We start from the raw sequence: 23,758 nt of genomic DNA on the forward strand, positions 1-23,758 counted from the left end.
TTACAGCCATTAGCTACTCCCCCTTGTTCCTGGCACACTATTAGTGTAGACTTCATCACCAATCTACCAGTGAGTAATGGTAATACAGCCATATTAGTGGTGGTAGATTATTTGCCTAAAATGGCACATTTCGTTCCACTACATAAAATACCATCTGCTGTAGAATTTAGTAACATCTTTATTACAAACATAGTTCGTTTACATGGCCTGCAAAGCAAAATTGTATCCAACAGAGGTAGTCAGTTTAGTTAAGCACACTCACTGCCTTTAAACCTTTTTGCATATGAAACACGTTGACTACATTGCTGTTGAGTCACATTTTACACGTGCTTGACAGCTCATTCAGAACCCTACCCCCACCCGAGAGTATTTAAACCCGTTTGCTAAAGGAAACGCGCTTTTGCTAGTTTTTTGGCAACACTCACCTGTTTATTCCAGCGCTCCTCTTGTATCATCTGCTGGAGGAGGCGCCGGTATACCAGCGGAATCCCCCAAAATCCCCGAAATCACCAAGCCTGTAGCCCGTGGCACCCAGCCATCGCGGCACCCAGCCATTGTGCCCCTGCCGAGGTAAGGCGAGGAAGGGCAACAGCAGGGGAGCCGTGAACCGTGGACCGCGGAGATCACAGCAAGGGGAGGCGCTGGGCAGCAGCTGACGTCGACACCACCTCAGAGGGAAAAAAAGCACAAAAAAAAGAACAGCATCGCGCCTGTTGCAGAGGCGGCTGAGAGCGCCGGGGTGCCACCGGGATGCCACCTCAAGAGCACTGCACCCGCACCCACTCCCATTCATCTTCTTACCACCTCTCCAGCGCCTCCATTTGTTTTGGGCTGGGTGCTGCTGCGGGGGCTGACGGGCAGAGTGGACAGAGTACCTCAGGAGTGGCGGCATAACGGTGCAAGAGACTCACGCGTTGCCGTGAGACAGGGCAGTTTGAGCAGCCGCCCGTGGGTCCCAGGAGCAGCAGAAGAGCAGCGTACCACCAACGCCACTCCTAAACGCCATATGCTACCGCAATAGAGGTGAAGGGGCACAGCGGCAAGCAGAGGAGGCAAGTGGTTGACTCCCGCCGGCAGCCAGGAGTACCGGGATCCAGGAGAAATAAGGAGCCAGGCGCAAATAGACGGGGCAAGATCGACAGAGTGCTAGATCAACAGAGCGCCCAGGGCCCCATGTGCCCGAGAGAGCCCGAGAGAGCCTGCGTATTGAGCCAAGGAGCCAAGGAAGCAGCGCAGTACAGTGCGGTAAGGAGGGCAAGTAAGCACTGTAATTCCCGGGGTGCGCATCCAAACCAGCGCGTAACTCGCTGCAACTCACTTTAGGAGCCGCTAGAAAAAAATACACTCCCTGAAAGAAAGTACAAGGGGGAGGACCTGGAGTTAGAGAGCCCCTGAAGGACTGGTTGCATGACTGGTATGACCGGCCACATCTATACTCTTGCACCCAACTAGCTGGCATTGCTTACATCCCTTCCGACCCCTACAAGCACTTGCAGAATACTGCTATTAATAGACACGACCATACCCTCCGATAGGGTCAAAAGGAGCGCGAGGTCCTGACCATGAGATCGGGGAAAACGCGACAACCTGTGGATAGCAAAAAAAAAAAAAAAAAATCAAGAAAGACTACTGCGGAAGCAAAAAATCCACAGGAAACAGGGCCCGAATCAAATCCCAGGGAGAGGTTGGTATCGGCACCAACCCCTGAGCTAACACCAGACCCCAGACGGAAATCCGGTCACCTAAAATTTTTTTATCTTAAGGACCGAATGGCGGCGATTTATGCCCAGACTGTGGAGACCTGCAAGTTACCAAGCCCCATCGTGCCACTAAACGTACCCTCCCCAAGGGCCAACAGTTTGCAGAACATGCCAAGCAGCGACACAGAGCGCCTATCTCTTCCATCGCGTTCGGGTCCCTCTCGCCAAGGCAAACTGGCGTTAGCAACCGCCCAAGTGCAACGTCCCAATATCCCCGCAACTACAAACGAAATTAAGGGAGGAAGAGTAGAAAAGGACATCTCAGACAATTGCCTCGCGAAGGACACCAGGCTGAGCCAGAACAAAAGTGGGACAATCGTGGAGCTAGTCAAAGCGAGCGACCACTCAACGGCAAGCAAGGGCGAGCCGGATGTAAACACAGGTCACAAAAACCCATCCACCTCACCTGGGCAAGAAGGGGACTCATGGTTAAAGCCTCTCTTCTTATCAAATGACTCTCAACTTGAGGAACTCACTGAGAGAATTACAAAGTATATCGATTCACAAGGGAGAGCGCCACGAGCAGAACACGGTTTTGATGATCGACATTTGAGTCCGGGTATGCTGGTCTCAACCCCGCGTGTCAGAGAGCCAAAAAGAGACCAACAAAAATCATCCACAAATGACAGCATTATTATGCAGGCAAACCAATTACACCCCACCCATTCTGCGCCAATCACAATTTCATCGGGGAGCACGCCGGACCTAGAGCCCAAGGACCTAAGCAAAATCCAAAAAGACGAGCCCTCCTTGCCATGGACCCAATCTCTGCTAAATACCCTCAAGCAAGCAATAAGGGTGCTGAATTACCAATCCAACAAAATGGAAGCCCAGATAGACCTTATTACATTAATGGCTGGACACATCTCGGGTATAAACGCAAAACTGGACTCCCTAGCAGCGCTCTTAACAACTCAGGGGAATTTAGAGCCCAATACCAGCTGGAGAAACCAACAACGAAACTGTTGGATGTGGAAGTATCATCAAAAAGCTAGCAAGCCGGGGGGCATGGCCAACTGCCGAGCATGGCGGCAGCTTGAAGCGGGAGCTCCGTCAGGCAAACCGGCCCGCGCTATCATCCGTCTCATCACCCGCCCGAAGAGGCGACATCGGCTCGGGAACCCGAGTGGCATTCATTACTCCGACCCCGGTGGTGGTCGGACGCCGGGAACGGCTCCTGTCGGAAGCAGCGAAACGGGGCCTACGCCTGCCTAACAGCACCGACCTCAAGTGAATAGCGGACCCGGGCGGAAGTTCACCCTCCCCGGCCTGGGCGCCCTGACACCGGCCGGCCGCTGCTCCATTTTGCCACTGAGGCCCCGCGGACACACTGACTTTCCAGCGCCCACCCCCGTGTATACCGGGGGGTCCAAGAGAACTGGAACCAGCAGCGAGCGCCATACGGAAACGACGCAAAGACCAGCAGGAGCCTCCCAGCGCCAAGGACTGCGCCATATTTGGGGATCCGAGTGACCAGTGACGCCGATTGCACACCAAGGTGAGGCGATCTGCTTCGGGACCCAGCCGTCTCCCTGCGCTGCTGCCATCTGAGACTCACCCGGGCTTCACGGAGGGGCGCATAGAGACACCGAAATCCTGACGCAGAGGCGGCGTGGTGTGGGGCTATCCACAGTGCGGCCTGCCTAGTGTGAGCGCCTTCTGGGTACGGACGGTCCCGCACGGTAACCACTGCAGGGGTGCACGAAGGGGTTTGGCGGCACTGCGCAGAGGGACCCCCCCTCGAGAACACTCCTATCGTCGCGCTTGGTGGCACCACATTCCACGCAGCCTTCGTGTGCAGCCACGCTGTAGGCCTCACAAACACTTCCAGAGGGCGGCGGACTGACTATCTCGGACGCCGGCTGCGGCACTCCTGGCCCTGAGTGGATCACACGAACCCCTTGAAATCAGTGGGACACAAGTTTACCAGCCTGACACCCGAAGGCCCTGCGTGGCCCGAAAGACAGAAGTGTACCCGAACGCGGAGCACGCATACCTCCGTCAGCAACGCGACATCATGGCCGGAAAGGGTACAAGGAGCTCGTCGACACAGGCGAAGCTCGACAAATTCGCGTATGGCCAGCATGGACATTCCCAGAATGGCAGCCGCCACTCCACTGGTGCTCCTCCAGAAACGGGTGGCACTCCGAAAGTGACCCTTGAAGATGTAATGAAGACCCTCAACGAGGTACGGACGACGGTGGGTTCCATCTCCTCCGAAGTCACGTTGCTTCGAGCTGACTTTCACAAAATGGCGGAAAGGGTCTCTCAAGTGGAGGTAGTCACGAAATCTCTTGTTGAGGACACCTCGGACCTGCAGGTAGCCATGGAACGCATGGAAAGAGTCACTAAACAGCTACAGGAAAAGCTCGACGATCAGGAAGGGCGCTCCAGAAGGAACAACGTCCGCATCCTAGGCCTGCCGGAATCGGAGGGTAAAGCTGCAATGGACTTATACGTCGAGGACCTGATCAAAACCCAGCTGAAACCTAAAGGTCTGTCACACTTCTTTTCTGTTGAAAGGGCGCACCGAGTCCCTGGTGGAGCAGCCAAACCGGGTGCCACTCCACGACCTGTACTGGCCAGGCTCTTCAATTTTAGGGATAGAGACGCAATCCTGCAAGCGGCAAGGAACTCCCCGCCTGTGAAAATTCAAAACTCAACTTTGGCCTTCTTTCCAGACTACACAGCGGAGGTGGCCAGGCGCAGAAAATCATTCATGGATGTGAAGAAAACGCTGCGGGACAGAGGCCTGCCATACTCCATGCTATTCCCCGCCAAATTGCGCATTGTGGCCGAGGGGAAGACGTGGTTCTTTGATACGCCGGAGGTAGCTAGAGAATGGCTTGATGGATGGAGACAGGTGGGGCAGCCTCAGCGCCAGCATAGGGACCGACAGCACCATCGCAACGGAGGACAGACGGTACACCCATCAGGAACTCCCACGACCGAAGCAGGCCCGATGGCATTGGATTCGGATCTTGAAAGAGACCCACTTGACTCTGGGCAACCAGTTAGGGGCTAATCTGAGTGGATTGCATGAGGGACAGTATGTTTATGGCCCTTGGGACCTTGACGCTGATGGAGCTGAGTAGGGCGGGCATCGGCCGGTGCCTGTAGGGGTATCACCAACCCCACGAGCAAGTAAGATGGACAGGGATGGGACTAAGCACTCTGCCAAGTTGGGGATGCGGGCGGGTTTTCGTCCGTGGTGCAGGGGAGCAGGGAGGGGGCGGGGGGGGGAAGTTGTATTGTTATGGTTGATATTGTTTTCAGTCATCACCACTTCAGTATGGAACATGGTCCCACTGCAGGCCATACACTCCTGGTTTTCTATCACAGGTCATCACACGTGCACTATGCTCCACCTTCACGCTTCAGTGACACTATTCTTACCTCCAAATGGCCCAACGAGACAGAAACACGCCCGCTGATGGCGACCCGCGACTAACAGCGGTATCCCCTTTAAAACTGCTCACATGGAATGTTAGGGGCCTGGGGGACAAAATTAAAAGGGGGTTGGTTCTTCAAACCATTAAACGTCACGGGCCAGACTTGGTGATGTTGCAAGAGACGCACCTGGCCGGGTCCACCTGCAAAGCACTTGACAGGCGCGGGTATAACATGGCGGTACATGCAGAGTTCACCACGGGGTCCAGGGGCACTGGGATACTCCTCAAGAAAAACTCCTCTTTTATGATTGACAGCCGCAAGACGGACGACCAGGGTCGGTTTGCAGCGCTACACGGCCAATGGGAAGGGAGGCCCCTCAACGTGGTGTCAGTATACATCCCCCCGGCGCTACACTCCACAGCACTGCCGGCGCTGGGTCAATTTCTCATTGACCTCCCAGAGGGCGACATGATCATTGGGGGGGGACTTTAACGCCATAGCAGACCCACTATTAGACACCTTTCCCGTACGGGACAGACAGCGAGGAACCGCCACGCTTCCTGGTTTTCTGTCCGCATTAGGCCTCACGGATGTCTGGCATCAATTGAACCCAACGACGACACAGTACACACACTACTCCTCTACACACAACAGTCTTTCACGCATTGACTACCTTTTCTTTTTGGGGGTTGGGCTAGGTTCAGTAGACAAACTCGAGATCCTACCCAGGGGTATATCTGACCACTCCCCAGTGTCCCTCCACATCACATCCAAGGAGCAGAAGCGCGCCAGGCTCTATCCAATATACCCCAACTATTTGCAAATCCCAGGTGTCAGAAAGAAGCTTAAACTGGCCTCGTCGCACTATTTTGCAGAAAATGTAGGGACGGTCTCCTCGCCCTCAATACTCTGGGAAGCGTACAAAACAGTCCTGCGCGGCGCGGCAATAGCGACTATCACGGGGCACAAGCGAGACTCCAGAAATGAACTAGCTCAATTAGAATTGGCTCTCCACACCGCGAATGTTGCCCACATGTCCGACCCCACCCCTGACACCGCGCATGCGCTACATCTCAAACAACAACAACACTTGGCCCACCTCACAACGGTGACCAAGGGACATTTGGCGAGCACCGCCAGCAGGATATATGATGTGGGGGACAAAGCCGGAAAAATGCTGGCATGGTTAGACAGGAGGGGTGGTTGCAACAGAGGCATTCAGAGGCTATACAATCGGGAGGGCCAGCTGCTGACGCACCCTGAACAAATAGTGCACACTTTAGCGCGCCACTACCAGGAAATCTACACACCAATTCGGGCTGTCACGGAACAGGAGGCGTTTGCATCACTCGACCAAATTACTGTCCCCACGCTTTCCCAAGACGCGCAACAGGAACTGGACACTGACTTAACAGAAAATGAAATCCAATTGGCAATACAGTCGTTGCAATCTGGCAAGGCACTAGGTCCTAATGGGATACCCGTAGAATGGTACAAAGCATCGGCCCCCCTATTGAGCAAACCCCTGCTGGATATGTATGAAGAGAGTTTCGTTAAGACTGAACTCCCTCTGGACCAGCGCACAGCCACCATAGTGGCCATTCCCAAGCCTGACAAGCCGCAGACGATATGCTCCTCGTACCGACCTATCTCCTTGCTCAACGTGGAAGCAAAGATCCTAGCGAAACTCCTGGCTAGTCGCCTGACGATGCACCTGCACACCCTGATACACCCAGACCAATCAGGTTTCATGCCACATAGGAGCACAGCACTGAATCTGCGGAGGGTGCATGGGGTCCTGGCGCGAGCGCATCTCCTTTCAAAACAGGCAGTCATCCTATCCCTGGACGCCAAAATGGCATTTGATCTTGTGGAGTGGGAGTACCTATTTGCAGTCCTTGCTCGTATGGGCTTCGGCCCGAAATACATAGCGTGGGTCCGGCTACTGTACAAGTCGCAGATGGCACAGGTGGTCGCGAATGGTCACATCTCGAAGCCCTTCCCATTGGGACGCGGGACCAGACAAGGGTGCCCGCTTTCGCCCCTACTATTCGCGCTGGTGCTGGAGCCGCTGGCCATCCTGCTCAGAGCAACGCCACTGTTTCGGGGAATCACATGGGAGGGCGGGTGGGAAGATAAAGTGTCACTGTATGCAGATGACATGCTGATCTATATGACCGATCCCAACGAAGGTATCCCTGCCCTGTTGACCCTGTGCGACGCGCACGGGAAGGCGTCAGGCTACACCCTGAACTGGTCCAAGTCTATAATATTCGTACTTAGAGGCCCAGAGCCGTCACTGCGGGATGACTGCCCCCTACAAGTGGCGTCCGGCTCATTTAAATACCTGGGCATTTTCATCACCGCTAATGCAGCGGACTTTTATAACGCAAACCTGGTGCCACCTCTGGCACGTCTCCGTGCAGACGTTAAATACTGGGCTACCCTGCCATTAACCCTCCTTGGACGAGCGGCATTATATAAAATGATGGCTCTCCCTAGATTTCTATATGTGTTGGAGAATACCCCTCATGTGGTGGCCCCACGCTACTTCCAACAAGTCGCCGTACTTGTATCTGCTCTATTGTGGAACAATGGCCCAGCCCACATAGCTCACGACAAATTAGTTAAAAGCTGGTACGAAGGAGGGATTGCACTGCCCAACCTTCAATTGTATTATTGGGCATCCCAGCTTAAGATAATAAATCACTGGATCCACGTCCCGCGGGAGGACCCCGCATACAAAGCGGACTGGTCACAGTTGGGGACAGACGGCATGCTCTCTGTGCTATACAATCGCGCACGGGCCAGGAAATTGATTGGACCGACGTTGCACACGGTATCCCTGTGGCATGCAGCACAATCTAGACTTGGGTGGCAGGGAAAAATTACTAAAATGACGCCGTTGTGGGACACGAAATCATTAGGAAACTTAGAGCCAGTAAGGGCTTCACACAATGGGACCAAATAGGAATTTCAGTGGTAGGAGACCTTTGGGACAAGGGCTCGGTGATCGCATTCTCACAGTTGCGGCAACAGTATGGTATGGGCCCCAATGAAACATACAGGTATGTGCAAATCCGGCACGCCCTGCTGCACGCAATCCCCCCTGACGCCACACTCCCGGAATCATCTCCACTGGAGGACAGGTTGCTAACTGACTTTATGGAACAGAAGGCAACCTCTCTTACATACAAAAAACTAGTTAATAACCTGCCGGACCCCACGCAGAAGCTCAGAGAGAGGTGGGCTGGGGAACTAGGGGACATGGACGACACAGAATGGAATGAGGCGCTGGCGTCACCGAGGGAGGTGGGCATCTCAGCTAGGTTTAGGCTGGTCCAGCTTAAGATCCTACACCGCACCTACTACACCAGAACACTTTTGCACAAGATACAGCGGACACCACACCCCTTTTGTCTAAGAGGTTGCGGGGAGGAGGGGACCCTGCTCCACACACTATGGGACTGCCCATTGATCCAAGATGTTTGGAAACAGATTATGCTAACAGTCTCCCAGGCCCTTGAGATGTCGCTCCTGCCTGAGCCCCGTAAGTGTCTGTTAAACATTTGGGACCCTACTGACCTGAACAAATATGAACAGTTGTGGGCCACGTTGGCTATGACAGTGGCAAAAAGAGACATAGCACAAAAATGGGGTGCTCCAGATTTACCGACAGTGTCTGGCTGGATTAGAAATATGGACCTCCTCATGGTGAGGGAGAGGGCAGTATACGTGTTGCGTGCCTGTCCGCGTAAATGGAATAAAGTGTGGACACCGTGGAATAAATTTAGGGGAGAACCATGTGACCCGTTGCCAGAGGATGAAGACCTGGAGTCGGAGGAGGAAGACGATTAAGGGAGACAGACAGGTGTGAGTCACTCTGATTTGTGAAGGGGTGGAGGGAGCGGCAAATGTAACCTCTGAACAAATGTATGGGATCTGTGCGGTGGATGACACCTGTCTATGAAAGGGTACAACTTTATACGGTGGTGATGACGTTAGTTAAGTTTTTGGCAGAAATCATTTTCCTTCCATAAGTAGAAGTCACTGTGAACTAACTGCAATTTTACTAGGTGGGCGAAATACGAACTGGAACTGAGTATGGAGTGTTGATATGTGCAATTCTGTAAGAAATTACATGCAATTCTCTCCTCTTTATACGTTATGCACAATTAGAATTGAACACCAGACTGTCCTGTGAATTAACCATCTATGATGACATAATGCGATACTATGTAACTAATGCGAAAATGATGATGAAGAAAATAACTTCTATGCCTTCTTGTCAATAAAGTTTTTCAAAAAAAAAAAAAAGCTAGCAAGCCTCCCGGCCATCTTGATGGACATTCTAGGGGAGGTAAAACAAACACGCTTTCACAGTCAGACGACAGAAATTAAGCCTACCCAGGAGAAACCACAACTACTCAAGAAACAATTCTTAAACGGACTTCCAAGAAGTAAACAAACAATGGATCAGGCGCAACTAGCAAAGGAAAGCGGTATATGTAAAACAGTTTCAGATATCGAAGAAATACAACCTACCCAACAACCCTCATTCGAGAACAATCCCACAAATAGACAAAGGAAAAGGGCAAGGAAGGCCAGGCCCAAGTATAAGAACCAACTAAACCTAGTTCCTGGCAAAATCTTCCCCATATTTAACACCAACGTTCATCACGAAAATAAATTCAATCTCCTGAAAGGGTCGCCAGCGGGTGAGGTAACTCCTGCAGACCAATCTGATAAATCAAATCCATTAATCATAACAAAGGGCGAAGGCCCCAGGTCAGGAGCCAAATCGACCCCATCCCCATCCACAGGGGACAACAGCCAAATGGACACAAGATCGAATCAGCAACAAGCGCAAGAGCTGGGAAGGAAAAAAATGAAGCTAAAACAAGCAGTCAAATATGGAGGTTGTGAGCATCAAGAGCTGTCATCAGTCCTGGTAAAAAATGGCTTGGTTAAAAAATATACTCACAAAGAGGCCCGTAACCTTGATTCAAAAATTATTTTTGAGCAAAAATCACCTACAATATTTGAAAGAAATACATATGAACCCCATGAATCAGCAACAGTACTCGAAATCAAAACTGTGACAACCCCCATGCGAATTACTGTCTTGGATAAGGAACGCAAATGTTCGCTACTACGAAGGGAGCAAAGCACGGCCCAAACGAAGTTAATCAATATCGCCCCAACCCAAAAAAAAGCAAATACAATTGAGGCAGAACAGAAAGAGCAAGTACAACAATCGATCCACCCCGTCTGCGACAGTATTCAACCTTATAAACCGCCATCTTGCAAAGTAGTTTCAACTAAATAGGAGCCAAGCAATCATCTAGAGCCGTTCGACCTAAAATTAACCTTTATCCCGGAATATCCAACAAGGGGGACGCAGGACATTCTGAATCGAGGCAATTTGTTAAAATTGTTCAAAGAAACATCGGCTCTAAAAGAAATCACTTCCCAGGACCTCTATTCCGTCGAATTCCAACAAAAAGTAAATAACGCGGCCATTGAAGAAACAGTTACAACGTGGGCCTCAAAGGACCTGGTAGAAAGGATATACCTTGCAAGACCCCAGTTTGAATCATGGGGAATATCAATAATGCGACACAGGCGTCCAAGGTACCCCTATCCCTTACAACTTAACACATGTGACCAAAATAAGGGGCAAGGGAGCAGAGGTCAACATACCACTTGTCTACGAGGCGCCCGGGCCTCCACGCCAGAGTGGGCACACAAAAGTCACAAACCACGAACAACAGATCTCCATTACGCAGATAGAACAGACTGGTCGTGGATACCCAACGTCCTGTGCAACAAAGCTATCTAACCAAGACCCAAACTCCTACCTAAACCAGCTGAATGAGATTCTCCCCCAGAATCCAACAAAGAAATCAAAAGTTTCAATCTGCTCGTGGAACGTGCATGGCTTTCGAGAAATGGCCCAGGACCATGAACCTCAAGCCTTTTGCCTACGACAAGATATAATCTTGATCCAGGAATCATGGAAATTGCAATCGACTCCAATTTCAGGTTTCAAAGAACATCAAATACACGCAGAAAGCCTCTCCACACATGGGCATCCCAGAGGTGGATTATCAACGTATGTAACCCACAAGTATAACTGGGTTTCAGAGGAGATAGACGTAGGTCTGAAGTGGGCCCAAGTGATCAAAATCACCGAGGCCCCATCATCGGGGTTTGGGCCATGGAAAATGATAATATTCAACGGCTACATCCAACCTGACGGAAAGGCACAAAAAGAAAAACACGCGACGTTGCTGTCACTCATTAAGGCCATGCAAAGGAGCCATTCGCAATACCCACAGGGGATTTCAACAATGCCCTTATTGATCAAAACAAGGCGAAGGTGAAGATGACTGGAAACAGTGCCGGAAAATAACTAGCATCCAGACTAAATGAATATGGTCTGTCCATACTGAATGGCAACACAAAGGGGGATATACCGGCAGCCGTCACATGTTTGAGCGGCATGGTCCGTTCAATAATTGACTACTCAATAGTAAGTGACGAGTTCATCTCCAGCGTCGACTCATTTGCTATAGAACATCGAGTTGAGAGTGACCACTTCCCCCAAATAATAAGTTTGAACATTGCACCAAGCATGGAGCCAACAACGACCTCTCTTTTGCATCACGCAACAAAGTTTAACCTGAGAAAATTAAAAAGGCGTGGAGATGGGTTGGGCAAAATTACTTAGTCAAAGCCCATATGGCTGACTTGGCAACCCACAAGGAGGAGGACCTATTACCAAAGTGGTCCTGCAGCAAAACTTCCCAGCAAGGTCAGGGAACTACAGTAATTTTAACACCAAGAAGGGGCCTTGGTTCAACATGGAGCTAAGAGCCAAAAAGAGAAAGGTGGCCAAGGAGGTCCGAGCCCTCGCAAACCAAAAAAACGCTGGGGTCAGTGGCAAACAAATCCAATCTGAGGGAAGCCAGGAGTACCTACAGGAAGGCTCTGAGGGTCACAAAGCACCGACATAAAGAAACTATCTGGAACAAACTGTTAATCGCTGGAAAATACCCTAATAGCCGGGACTTCTGGGACATTATAAATGACCTTACCCAAGGGGCAAAACTCCAACAAGAAGCAGGTGTCGGAGCAGAAACCTGGATCAGACATGTGCAAACTCTATACAGCAACACAGACCCAGGCCACTCTAAAGACTTAGGGGCAGCTAAGGATAACAAGGAGGAATCAAAAGGACTGAATAACAAGGTATACAGGGAACCAGAGCAGGAAAAACCTCAGAAGGGGTCAACAGAGCCAGATGACCTAACCACAAAAAAAGAACTGAGGACGATAATCTCAAGACTAAAGTCAGAGGGTGCAGCAGGCCCAAATGGGCTGCCAAACGCGATCTTTAAGCACGACCCGGACTTGTGGGCAGAGACCCTAACTCCTCTGTTCAACTAAATATACAAACAAGCAGAGTTACCCGCCTCCTGGCAGTATCATTCATCCCATTTTTAAGCATGGCGACCACCGCAATCCCTCGAATTTTAGACTAATATCCCTAATAGACGTAGAGGCCAAACTTTACGCCTCCTGTATCCTACTCGAAATACAAGCTTGGATATCAGAAACAAAAATCATGCCAAAATTCCAAACAGGATTCCGGCAAGGAATGGGAACAACAACAAACCTAACCTGTCTGTCCATCCTAATGGATCAAGCAAAAGCTAAGGACACCCGCTTGTACGCCAGTTTCATAGACATCAAGTCTGCCTTTGACCGGGTAAACAGAGAGCGTTTGTGGAGAAAATTAGAGATCTGGGGGGTGCCATACCAACTCTTAAGAGCCATCAAAACCCTACATCATCACACTTGGGTAAGAGTGAAACTGGGAAATGGAAGCAGTACAACCAGTAGCATACAAACGCACCAAGGCCTAAAACAAGGCTGTGTATTACCCCCCACCCTCTTCAACCTTTTTCTCTCCGATCTCTCAAGCGCGATCGATTCAGCAGATAGCCACCCTCCATTCTTGGCAAACAATCCAATACACTACCTTCAATACGCCGACGATATTGTATTGTTGAGCAAAACTCCAATCAGCCTACAAAGAGCCATTAATAAACTAACCTTGTATCTAGAACGGGAAAGCCTAGAACTTAACAAAGAAAAAACCAAAGTGGTCCGTCTAGCAGACCCACAAAAGTTAAAGTACAAATGGATGGCCCAAGGAGCAACAGTTAAAGAACAAGAGTATTACAAGTACTTGGGAATCACAATCACAAAAGGAGTAAACTACAAGGATCACAAAATAGCACTAAAAGCAAAAGCACAATCCTTAATCTTTGCGTACCGTTCTCTTAAGGAAAAAATGGACTGTCCCAACTATAACCATCTGTTAAAAGTAATGGCAGCGCAGATTATGCCCACCCTATCTTATGGCTTAGTCACGTGGTGTGGCAAGGAGGTCGATCTTTTAAATGATTTACAGATTAAAATTTACAAATCGGTCTTTAATTTGCCAAAATCCGCCTCAGCCTCACAAGTCAGGCTTGAATTTGGACTGCAAAACCAGAAGTTCCGGAGCATGAGCGGCTTCGTGAAAGTCTCTTATAAACTTAGATCTGCATACCCAGAGACTTTGGATTGGCTAAGCTGGGAGGAAATAAAAAAATGGGGGGAAACCGAAACGCCGAACACCTGGGGAAAGTATCTGAAACTCAGTGTGGAAAAGTTGGAGCTGGAAGCAGTCTGGAAATCTGGGACAGACAAAGCAAGTCTAAGTAAATTAGCCAATATGTCTGCAAAAAGGAAATCCTTTTTGGAGGACAAAGAACTATTGGAAAAACGTCGGCATGCATGGACCATTATGAACTCCTTCACAACCCAAAAACCACACGCATATCTAGTATCCCACTTCAGTTGTCATCTAAGAAAGGCCTTTGCAGCCTATCCGATGGGGATGCACGTCTCAAAGGATTTACTACCGGTTTAGAAACCGTCCCACCAGACGAAACAATGTTGCCTCTGCGGATTCAAAACTGAAACCCTTGTCCACCTTTTCTGTATATGTCCGGCCCTGATAAGTCAGAGATTACTCCTATTGAAACCCATATTCAACGCGCTAAACATCCGCTCCTGCAGACATGCAGTCACAAGCTGGCTTGGAGGCTCCTCCATAATCCTGGCATGCTGTGGAGTTAAATTAATGGCAGAAGCAAGAAAATGCCTAGAACTAACAGAGCAGGAGGACCAGCCAGTTGGCGGGACAACAGGGTCACCCTAACCCCTGGATCTTACATGCCCAGTCCCCAACAAAAAGAGAGACTGAGAGATAATAATTTTAGCATTTTTAAAAATTGCACTGTTATTTTATCATGTGAATTTTGTAACAATTTTAACTAATTATGCAAATAAAACTTTTGACTTGACTTTTGACCAGACCCGATTTCAGCTCCTCCAGCGACGGCCTGGGACACGGATTCCTCTTCATCCTTCCTGTAGTTCTGGCCTTGATTCTGGTTGCTGCTCCAACGACCCGACGATTCTCTTCTCCAATCCGACGATTTTAATTCCTCCACCAAAAGTGCTCCGATCTGCAACAACAAGGAAAGAAAGCTAATTCAAGTAAGACAGAGCTAATTACAGCACAAATAAAGAAATCGCGCACAAAAGACTACAGGTATTTTAAAAAAACGTATTTTGATATAAGAAATTACTTATCTTGACTCCCGAATTCTTATTTATTTCTGCAAAGACAGTGACTTTGGCTGAAAATACAAAAAGAATAAAAAACTGTTTTGAAGAACAGGCTACAATTATAGGAGACATGTTTGCCAGCTCATAGTAAGTTAGATATATGGTGAGATGATAAGTGTTTTGTGGTAATTTCACAGTATACTAACTAACGTTCTTATGGAAGGGTTAATTCAGGCACCAATCTTCTACCAAGCGAAATGGTACAATTTAGAACAAAAGGCTTATAAAAAGGTACTCATGTGAGTTTGTTTTAACAGCATAGTCGAAAATAAATTAAGAAAGAGCATCTGGTTTCAAGTACAATAATGTTATTCTTTATTATGTATGCATACAAATGTCCCTCATAGAAGAATCGCACGTAACAGTGTTCTATGAAAATTTTAAGTAGAAGAACTAAAGGTGCCAACATAGAATCACAGCCTGTGGAGTGTTTTGTTTTGTCTTTTTATTATTTTGGCCCATTTTACCTCTTCCCTTGGAGATCTATTCACGCCAAACTGTGATTCACATATGTTTTAGGCTGGTATAGATGTTTATGGGCATAGGGAACATTCATCCTACCTCTCAAGCTGAACTGCCTGGAATTCAGGTGAGTGAAGACTTAACACAAAGTGAGCAAGGGACCCAGGTCTGGCCACAGCCTGCCAACTTAGAGCGAACAAAGCAAACACAAGGAGATGATGGAAGTAGCTCTGAAACTTTTCAGACACTCACCGCCAGTCAAAGATCTAGGTTGAATCCATCATTGTACTTTAGCTCACTTTGCCACCCCAGCTCAGACACAGCTAAATGCAAATCAGTCTTGACCCAGGATCTGGGTTGAACCCAGTGCAGACACAGCTATATGCAAATCAGTCTTGACCATGTACCTTATGGGAACAGTCCAGCCCGAACTGCGAAGCCATGTCTTCTCTGGACCGGAGACAAGCATCCTGGGACCAGTTTTGGGCTAACGACCCTCATCAGCCAGGCTAACTTGAATGCAGTGGCAAAGTGAGCAAGGGACCCACGTCTGGCCATACCCTGCCAACTTAGATCGAACAAAGCAAACCCAAGGAGATGATGGACTGAGCACTGAAACTTTTCAGACACTCACCCCCAGTCACAGATCTGGGTTGAATCCATCATCACTCTTTAGCTCACTTCGCCACCCCAGTTCAGACATAGCTATATGCAAATCAGTCTTGACCCTGTACCTCGTGGGAACAGTCAAGCCCGAACTGCCAAGCCATGTCTTCCCTGTACTGGAAACAAGCATCCTGCCACCGAGAAAGCAGGTGAGCAGCCGCATTTTGAATGAGTTAGAGATGGTGAACGTAGGTCGTGTCTGTGCCCAAGTACAGTACATTGCCATAGTCAATTTTGGAGATCACCAAAGCCTGCAAAACGGTTCTTTGTGCTGCAGGTTGAATTAACTAAAGGTTTTTTTAGCCATTTAAGGACCGCAAAGAAAGCTGCAGGAACTCCAGACACTTGGGCTCCAAGAGAAAGCCTACCATCAATGGTGAAACCCAAGGGGCATATAACCAAGCAATAGCGATAATTATTGCTATTGCTTGGTTAGAGACAAAAATTTACCGCTGAGCTGCGGCGATTTTTATCGCAGATAAACCTTGGTATTACTAAGGTTTATCGCAAATGCGATAAAAATCGGCTGCAATGCATAAATATCGCTGAAAAGTCAGCGATATTCATGCGTTACCGAGCTAATGCTCTTAGCCATGTTAACCACCTCCCATTGGATAACATGGCTAAGAACTGCTCAGGGCAGGTGTTAGCTTTTGGAGATATTCGCGCTTAGCGCGAATATCTCCAAAAATTGGTAATAGGAGATAGCGATGTTAGCGACTGTTTCCAGTCGCTAACATCTTGGCACGCCCACTTTGCATGTCATTAGTGATAAATATCACTGACATGCAAAGTGGGGCCCAAGATGGTCGCTATCTCCTACTAGCTGTCGCTAACTGGTGTTAGAGACAGCTAGGTAATAGGGAGATAATTGTATCTCCGCTTTCTTGGCTTTTAAAGCCAAAAAAGCGGAGATAAACCCCCTTGATAATATGCCCCCAAGTTCTTAACCTTCGGGACCGGAGCAGGTGAATGACCCAAAGAGGCGGGCCAATGACTAGCTCCCCAGACTTCGGGATTGTTCCCCAGGATATGGAAATCGGTCTTAGATCCGTTCAGCGTTAAAGCATTACTGGACATCCACAAGGAAATATTACACAGTCCAAGCTGGAGCAGTGATGGGTCCTGATGCGGAGCAGATGAAAGAGAGAAAATGATCTGGGTATTATCTGTGTAGGAGAAGATGTTCAACCCAGATTTTTTTGCAATGCCCGCCAGAGGGCGAACATAGAGATTAAAATGCAGAGGACTCAAAATCGAGCCCTGCGGTACTCCTGATGTTAAAGCTACTGAGTTTGATTTACTTGTATGTGAGAAGACTTGGAAGGCGCTATCCTCTAGAAAAGAGATCAGCCACTGAAAAGCAACTCCTACAATGCCTGAGACTTCAAGGCGATGCACCAGGATGGAATGAGAGACTGTGTCGAAGCTGAGGTCAAATCCAATAGGATCCGTGCTGCCATACCACCACCGTCAAGCTGCTGCCTGAGATCCTCCGTAACCCCGAGCAGAGCCGATTCAATACTATGACCAGAACGAAACCCGACGTGACGGATGTAATCATTTGTGCAATGTCACATGTGCGGAGAGTTGAGAATTGATGTGTCTTTTCAGTACTTTGGAAAAGGTTGAAAGAAGAGATATGGGCCTATAATTTGACCAACAAAGGGGATCCAGGGCGGTCTTTTTCAGCAAAGGGAGCACAAGAGCGTTTTTCTGATTCCGAGGCACCTGCCCATGATTTAAAGAGGCATTGAGAGTAAGAATCACTTCAAGGGCACACTCGTTCCAACGTCTGAGCTTAGATGGAGGGAGAGGATCAAGTGGGGAGCCGGACTTGATAGTTCCCAGCAAATATTGAAGAGAGGTCAAATCAAGTGGGGGCCAGGCCTTGACTTGACAAGACTCAACAGATGAGAGGGCATGGGGGACAGTATTGACCTGATCAGAGAGTTGAGTGTAGGGAAAATGAAGTTGTCTTGAAGGGAGGAATCAGAGTCAAGCTGACGGTGAATAGACACAGACCCTTCAGCCGGGAAGGAATTGCTCTGGTTAGAATTCTCTATCAGAAGAGCAAGTTACTTACCTTTGATAGCACCTCTTCTGCTAGAGACTCTATCTAACCACAGATTCATTACTAGCTCTCCCATCCTACCACTCTGCTAACTGGATTCTTTGCCCAAAAGATCGCTGTAGAAAAGTAGGATCTGCTTTCATGTTTACCCCCACTTTCTGCTGGTGTCAGTATGTTTTTTTTGACTAGTCTGACTGGGATCCTGCTAATCAGAACCCCAGTCACTGTGCTACCTCCCTAAATTGACCATGGTAAGTACTTCTGTACCTCCACAATTGGCTACTGGTGTACTCTTGTTAGTCCCTATTATATGGTACTTTGGTACCCACGGCATAGGTACACCTGGGGTCTCCCATGGGCTGCAGCATGTATTGTGCCACCCATGAGAGACCACTTGAACTGTGACTACAGGCCTGACATTGCAGCCTGTGTGAGTTAGTACTTGCTACTCTCACAACAGATATAATTTTTTATTAATGTCTGAGGTCACCACACTTAACCCCTTCGCTGCGTTGGTCGGCCAACGGCTGTCGCAAGCACTACCTCCATAGTGCTGCGCATGTCCATTGGCCCATGCGGCCCGCCCCCTCCACTAAAACGCCGCACCGCGGCAGAATTGCTGCTGCGGTTAAGCGGTTATAACCTAAAAGTTATCCCTATGGCAGGTCTTTTAGTCCTTAAGGCAGGGTGCTTGTTTATAAGTGTGACGTGCCACTGCATGAGCAGGACACCCCTACAAACCTCTGAGTTGATTCTCCAGGCTTTGTAATTGCGGCCAGCCATTAGTGAGCATCCACTGTTAAGCGATGGCTAACTATGTAGTGGCTGTGCCGAACCTGGGCATGTTTGGTATCAAACATGTTGGAATCATGTCCCAACACTGTTACCATTACATTCCGGTGTTGCAGGTATGGCTCCATGCACTGGGGGGCTCCTCTGAGAAGCACCCAGTACTCCCGTTCACAGCCTTTCAGGGTCTGACAGCAAGCTAGTACTGCTGCCTACCCCAACACAATTCTGTCCTCCTGCTGCTGCGCTGAGCTTGAGCAAGGGAAGGTAGAACAATAGGTTTCCTGTCACAGAGAGGTGTGGCCACCTCCCAGACAGGACTTAGTGTATTGAGCTGGGGCAGGGCGCTTGCTAGTGGCATCAAACTGCTTTGAAGGGCACATTTTGTTTCCTCCTTGCATACTCCAGTTTGAACCAGTTCAGGGAACCCTTGGCTCCCACTCTGGCTCGAAAATGGAGAAAGGATATGGGAGTATCTGTCCAACCCTTTCCCTCTGGTACTTAAGGGCTTACCTATGGATGGCTCTTTAGATTCATTGTGGGACAAGACTCAAGTATGAAACCACATCACTCTTAGACCATCTGGACACTTTGACTTTGCCTGGAACCAAGACTGCATCAAGGAAGACTCCTGATGCTCCTGGTCTTGTTGTTCTGTAAGTCTTCTTGTCGTCTGTGCCTGTGCTTGTTAGAAAAGGGGCTCTCTAGTTGGCAGAGGTAGGTACCTTTGTCCAAATAGGGACCCTTGCTTCTAGATACACACTTTAGATAACTCCTGCTCACCCCCTGGGTAGCTAGGCATGAGCAGACAGACTTATCCCCAAGGCAATGTGTAAAGAATTTGTACTCAAAACACACAGTAATACAGTGATAACACCACAAATGGAAACCACGCCAGTTTAGGAAAAATAAAGTATCTTTCTAAACTCAACAAGACTAAAACAAAAAAAATATAACATACATGTAATAAGAATATGACTTTTAAAGATTTCAAGCAACTGGGTCCATAGCAAACTATGGATGCGTGATTTCTCACAAAGTACCTGTAGATGCGTCAAAATTCACAAGGCCAAACAGCCGCAGGGATGGCAAGCGTCGAGAAACAAGGAGATGTGTCAGTTCCTGAGACCATGAGGATGCAATGCAACAGTTCTACTGCATGCAGGAGAAGTGATGCGTTGAATCCAGTCTGTAGGGGGAAGTGATGCGTTGACTCCAAGATGATTCTGGTCCGCGGGTGATGCGTAGGAAAAACTTGCTGCACAGGTATGATGCATGAAAATCCGGGTTGCGACTGCTGCGGTCGATGTGTCGAGTGGTGCAAGGGAGACAGGCCCTATTCAGGTGCAAGGAAATCTCCCCCCACTACTCTAAATGCAGCCATGCCCCATTCAGCTCAGCTCAGAGTCATCCAGGAAGGGCCAGCACCTCAACCCCCCCCAGTGGCTGTCTGTAGTGAATGCACATCCCCGGTCGCTGTCACTCTAAAGCCAGGCAATCAATCCACAAACAGGCAGAGGCACACACAATGGTTAAACAAGAAAATGCCTACTTTCTAAAAGTGGCATTTTCAAACGCATTATTTAAAACCATCTTTGCTAAACAATGTGTTTTTAAATTCTGAGTTCATAGAGCCTAAACTTTGTTTCTTTATCTTGTCCCAATGGGAAGTTATATTTGCAAGATGTTACAAATACCTCTCAATCTATCCTATGGGACATATAGGCTTTCAATAGTGAAAGACAAAATTGACAGTATTTTACTTTCAGGGGCATATCACACACACCAGTACATGTCATACCTTTCACATATGGTGCACCCTGCCCAGGGCGGTACCTTGGGCCTTCCAGAGGGGTGCCTTACATGTAAGAAAAGGGAAGGTTAGGGCCTACAAATGGGTGCACTTGCCAGGTTGACATGGCAGTTTAAAACTGCATCCATACACTGCAGTGGCAGGTCGGAGATACCTTTTCAGGGCTACTCATGTGAGTGACGCAATCAGTGCTGCAGGCCTACTAGTAGCATTTGATTTACAGGCCCTGGCACACAGTAAATCAAATATGCCAATCAGGGAAAACCAACTGTAAACAAAAATTACCCAGACAGCATATGCACTGTAGCACTGATCTGCAGTGGTAAAGTGTCCAGAGTCCTATAGTCAACAAAAACAAGTCGGGAAAAAATAGGAGGAAGAAGCAAAAGGTTTGGGGATAACCCTGCAAAACAGGCCAAGTCGAACAGTGCTGCTTCTAGGATCTTCAACATGCCTGTGGACATCAAGGACATTCAAAGTAAACTTCCTTGGAGTGAAGGAGTCAATCCCCTGCATCTGCAGGCACTGCAACAAAGCTGACTGGTCTGCTGCTACTGACATCCCACAGACTGTGAAAGGCTCAGCAACACAGGTGGTGGTTCTGCAACTCCCTCGAGGCCTGACCTGTCCTCTGTGCAATTTTGAGGCCAGTATTCCTTGTCGGAACCGCTAGTACCTAACCCCTGTGCACAGCGTCAAGTTGCTGTTGTCAAGGCTTGTTGGCTCTGCACTCCAGAGATCTTCGGGCTAGAAGAAGCTCTGGCCTCCAGCATCTCTTCCTGCCAAGTTCAATGTCCTCAACTCATCCTCTGCACCGTGGGCCTTCCTTCTAGGTGAGCTGCTCAAGGTCGTCTTGCAACTACAATGCCTTTGTCCTGTGGGTCCTCCTGATGGTCTTCTTCTGCGTCAGTGGGCTCCCCTGCTTGTTCGGGGCACAGCTCTGACTCATCTGCTTGTGGTGAGTCTCTTGAACCTTGCTGGTCCCATTGTTGCTTCTTCTTCACTTTCCACACCATGGCCGCTGCGAGAATAGGTGTGAGGAACTTGAGGACACCCGATCTAAGCCTCCTGGGCTACATGTGAAAGACTTACTGGAGGCAGCTGCTTCAGTGCCCGCAAAGGAGGTGTGATCAGCATCTCTGGTTGCTCTGATCCTGCTGGTGCGGGTCTCACCCCACCCCTGAGAAGCCTTAACTGCTTGACCTGTGCTACCACAGTGAGCCAAGTGATAAAGAGGTACTTTGGCCAATTCCTCAAGACCCATAGTACGCAGGGCCCCATGACCTCTGGAGAGAAAGGCCTCAAACCCCTATGATTGGGCTCAGTAGCTCCTGCTAGCCCCATGACCCGCTGAACAGGGTTCTGACGTAACTTAAGTTTAATACATGAGTAGAGTATGCTTGAACCAAGATTATAAATACCTGCCTTTCCGGTTTCAGTTTTGTGCTCAGCAAAGGTTCCTGTTTAGCGGTGCGAGCAGAGTGGTGGTAGGACGGCGGCTGGGGGTAGCAGGCAAAGCGAAGATCATGCTGAGTAGTCTTGGCCCCCAGATTGTGAAGAGCTAGTCGCCACACAGCATCCAATCTGACTGGGCATAGTATCCGAGCCCATAGCCCAGTAGCACCCACAGCCGCAGTCCAGCAGCATTACGCCCACAGGACGCAGTGGCTTCGACTGGCTTGCTGGTAGGCAGAAAGTAGTTCCGAGCATCGACAACCCAAGCTGAAAGGGTGCACCGGAGAGTGGGCCTGGCTGGGGAGGCAGACAATCTCAGCAGCTGTTGCTAGCGGCTGCGAAAGTGTGAGCCTTCAGGAGACCACGGAGGCAGCCTGACTAGTATCAAGTGCAGCTTGTGAGTGGTACTTGGTGTGCCCCGCTCAGTGTTCGGCCCCTCAGCCTCCATACCCCCCTTAGTAACTCCTCCAGTGAGAATGTGTGGGTCGGTGATCCTGGCAGTGGTGCGTCTCACTGTGCTGCTGAGATTCAGTGCTTTAATCTAGTTTGGAAATCTGGGAGTATAATATCAGTGGTTTTAAAAAGTTATTTTGAAGTGTTGCAATGATCATTCATCACCAAACAATAGCGACCATAGTAAGCATTACTAAGATGTGCCTCACAGCCTCTCCTTGCATGGAGAGTTGGAGATCTGTGGCTGGATTTGTGGAGCAGGTGAGAGAAGCTTGCATCGGCTGCCTGTTATTCATTCCCTTAGTTGTGGGAATTTAGATTTGGTGTGGACTGGTCTGGTCCAAGAATCAAATCCTTCAAGGAGCACCAAAGCATTTTTCTAACTCTAATATGGGGAGGTGCAAAGTCATGGAGCCTACAATGGATATGGAATCTCCGGAAATGGAGATACTGTCCCGGAAGGAGGGGGTGACCCAGCTTGTGCTCTGTAACGACACAGAGGGTACGGGTGACTCGCACTGCAATAGACTCATTCAGGAACTACTTTTGGTCTACCAGTGTGCCTTTGGATTTGCCTTTGGTTAATCGTGTTTCGTCCCTGGTTTGGTCAAGCTTAGACCCCTCTGTACCTGCGGAGTCTAACTTACTCAGCACCAGCTCCAATTCAGCTTTGGTAGTGTGTTTGAAGGTTCGTCCAAAGTTGTTAGATGATGTTTCAAAAGGAGATAAGTTAAGTTGCCAGCTTGGGGTGAAGAACAACTTGAACCCTGTTGTGACTGCCTACATACATTATAATGAGGACAAATAGGACAAAAGTTATCAGGTACCCTCCGAATCTCCCCTGGCTTTCAAGTCAGGTGATAATGAATCTAGTTCTCATTTGGTTGCACCGAACAATAACAAAATCTTAGTAGTAGCCCAAGTGCTGAAAATATGGACTCACGAAATGATCAAGGCTCACCTTCCCCTATAAAGTGGAATCCTTCATTAGGAGCGAATTCTTTAGTAAACACAGCTAGAAACTCTCTATCTTTTATTACAACAATGGTTGGAAATGGCCATGCCATGGATCAAGAGCAAGGAAACCTTTCACTTTTTAGCCGCCATGGAAGCACAAATAGAAGATACGCTAAATAAAATACC

The sequence above is a fragment of the Lissotriton vulgaris genome, chromosome 7 (assembly GCF_964263255.1).
Source record: "Lissotriton vulgaris chromosome 7, aLisVul1.2, whole genome shotgun sequence".
In the NCBI taxonomy this organism is placed as follows: Eukaryota; Metazoa; Chordata; class Amphibia; order Caudata; family Salamandridae; genus Lissotriton; species Lissotriton vulgaris.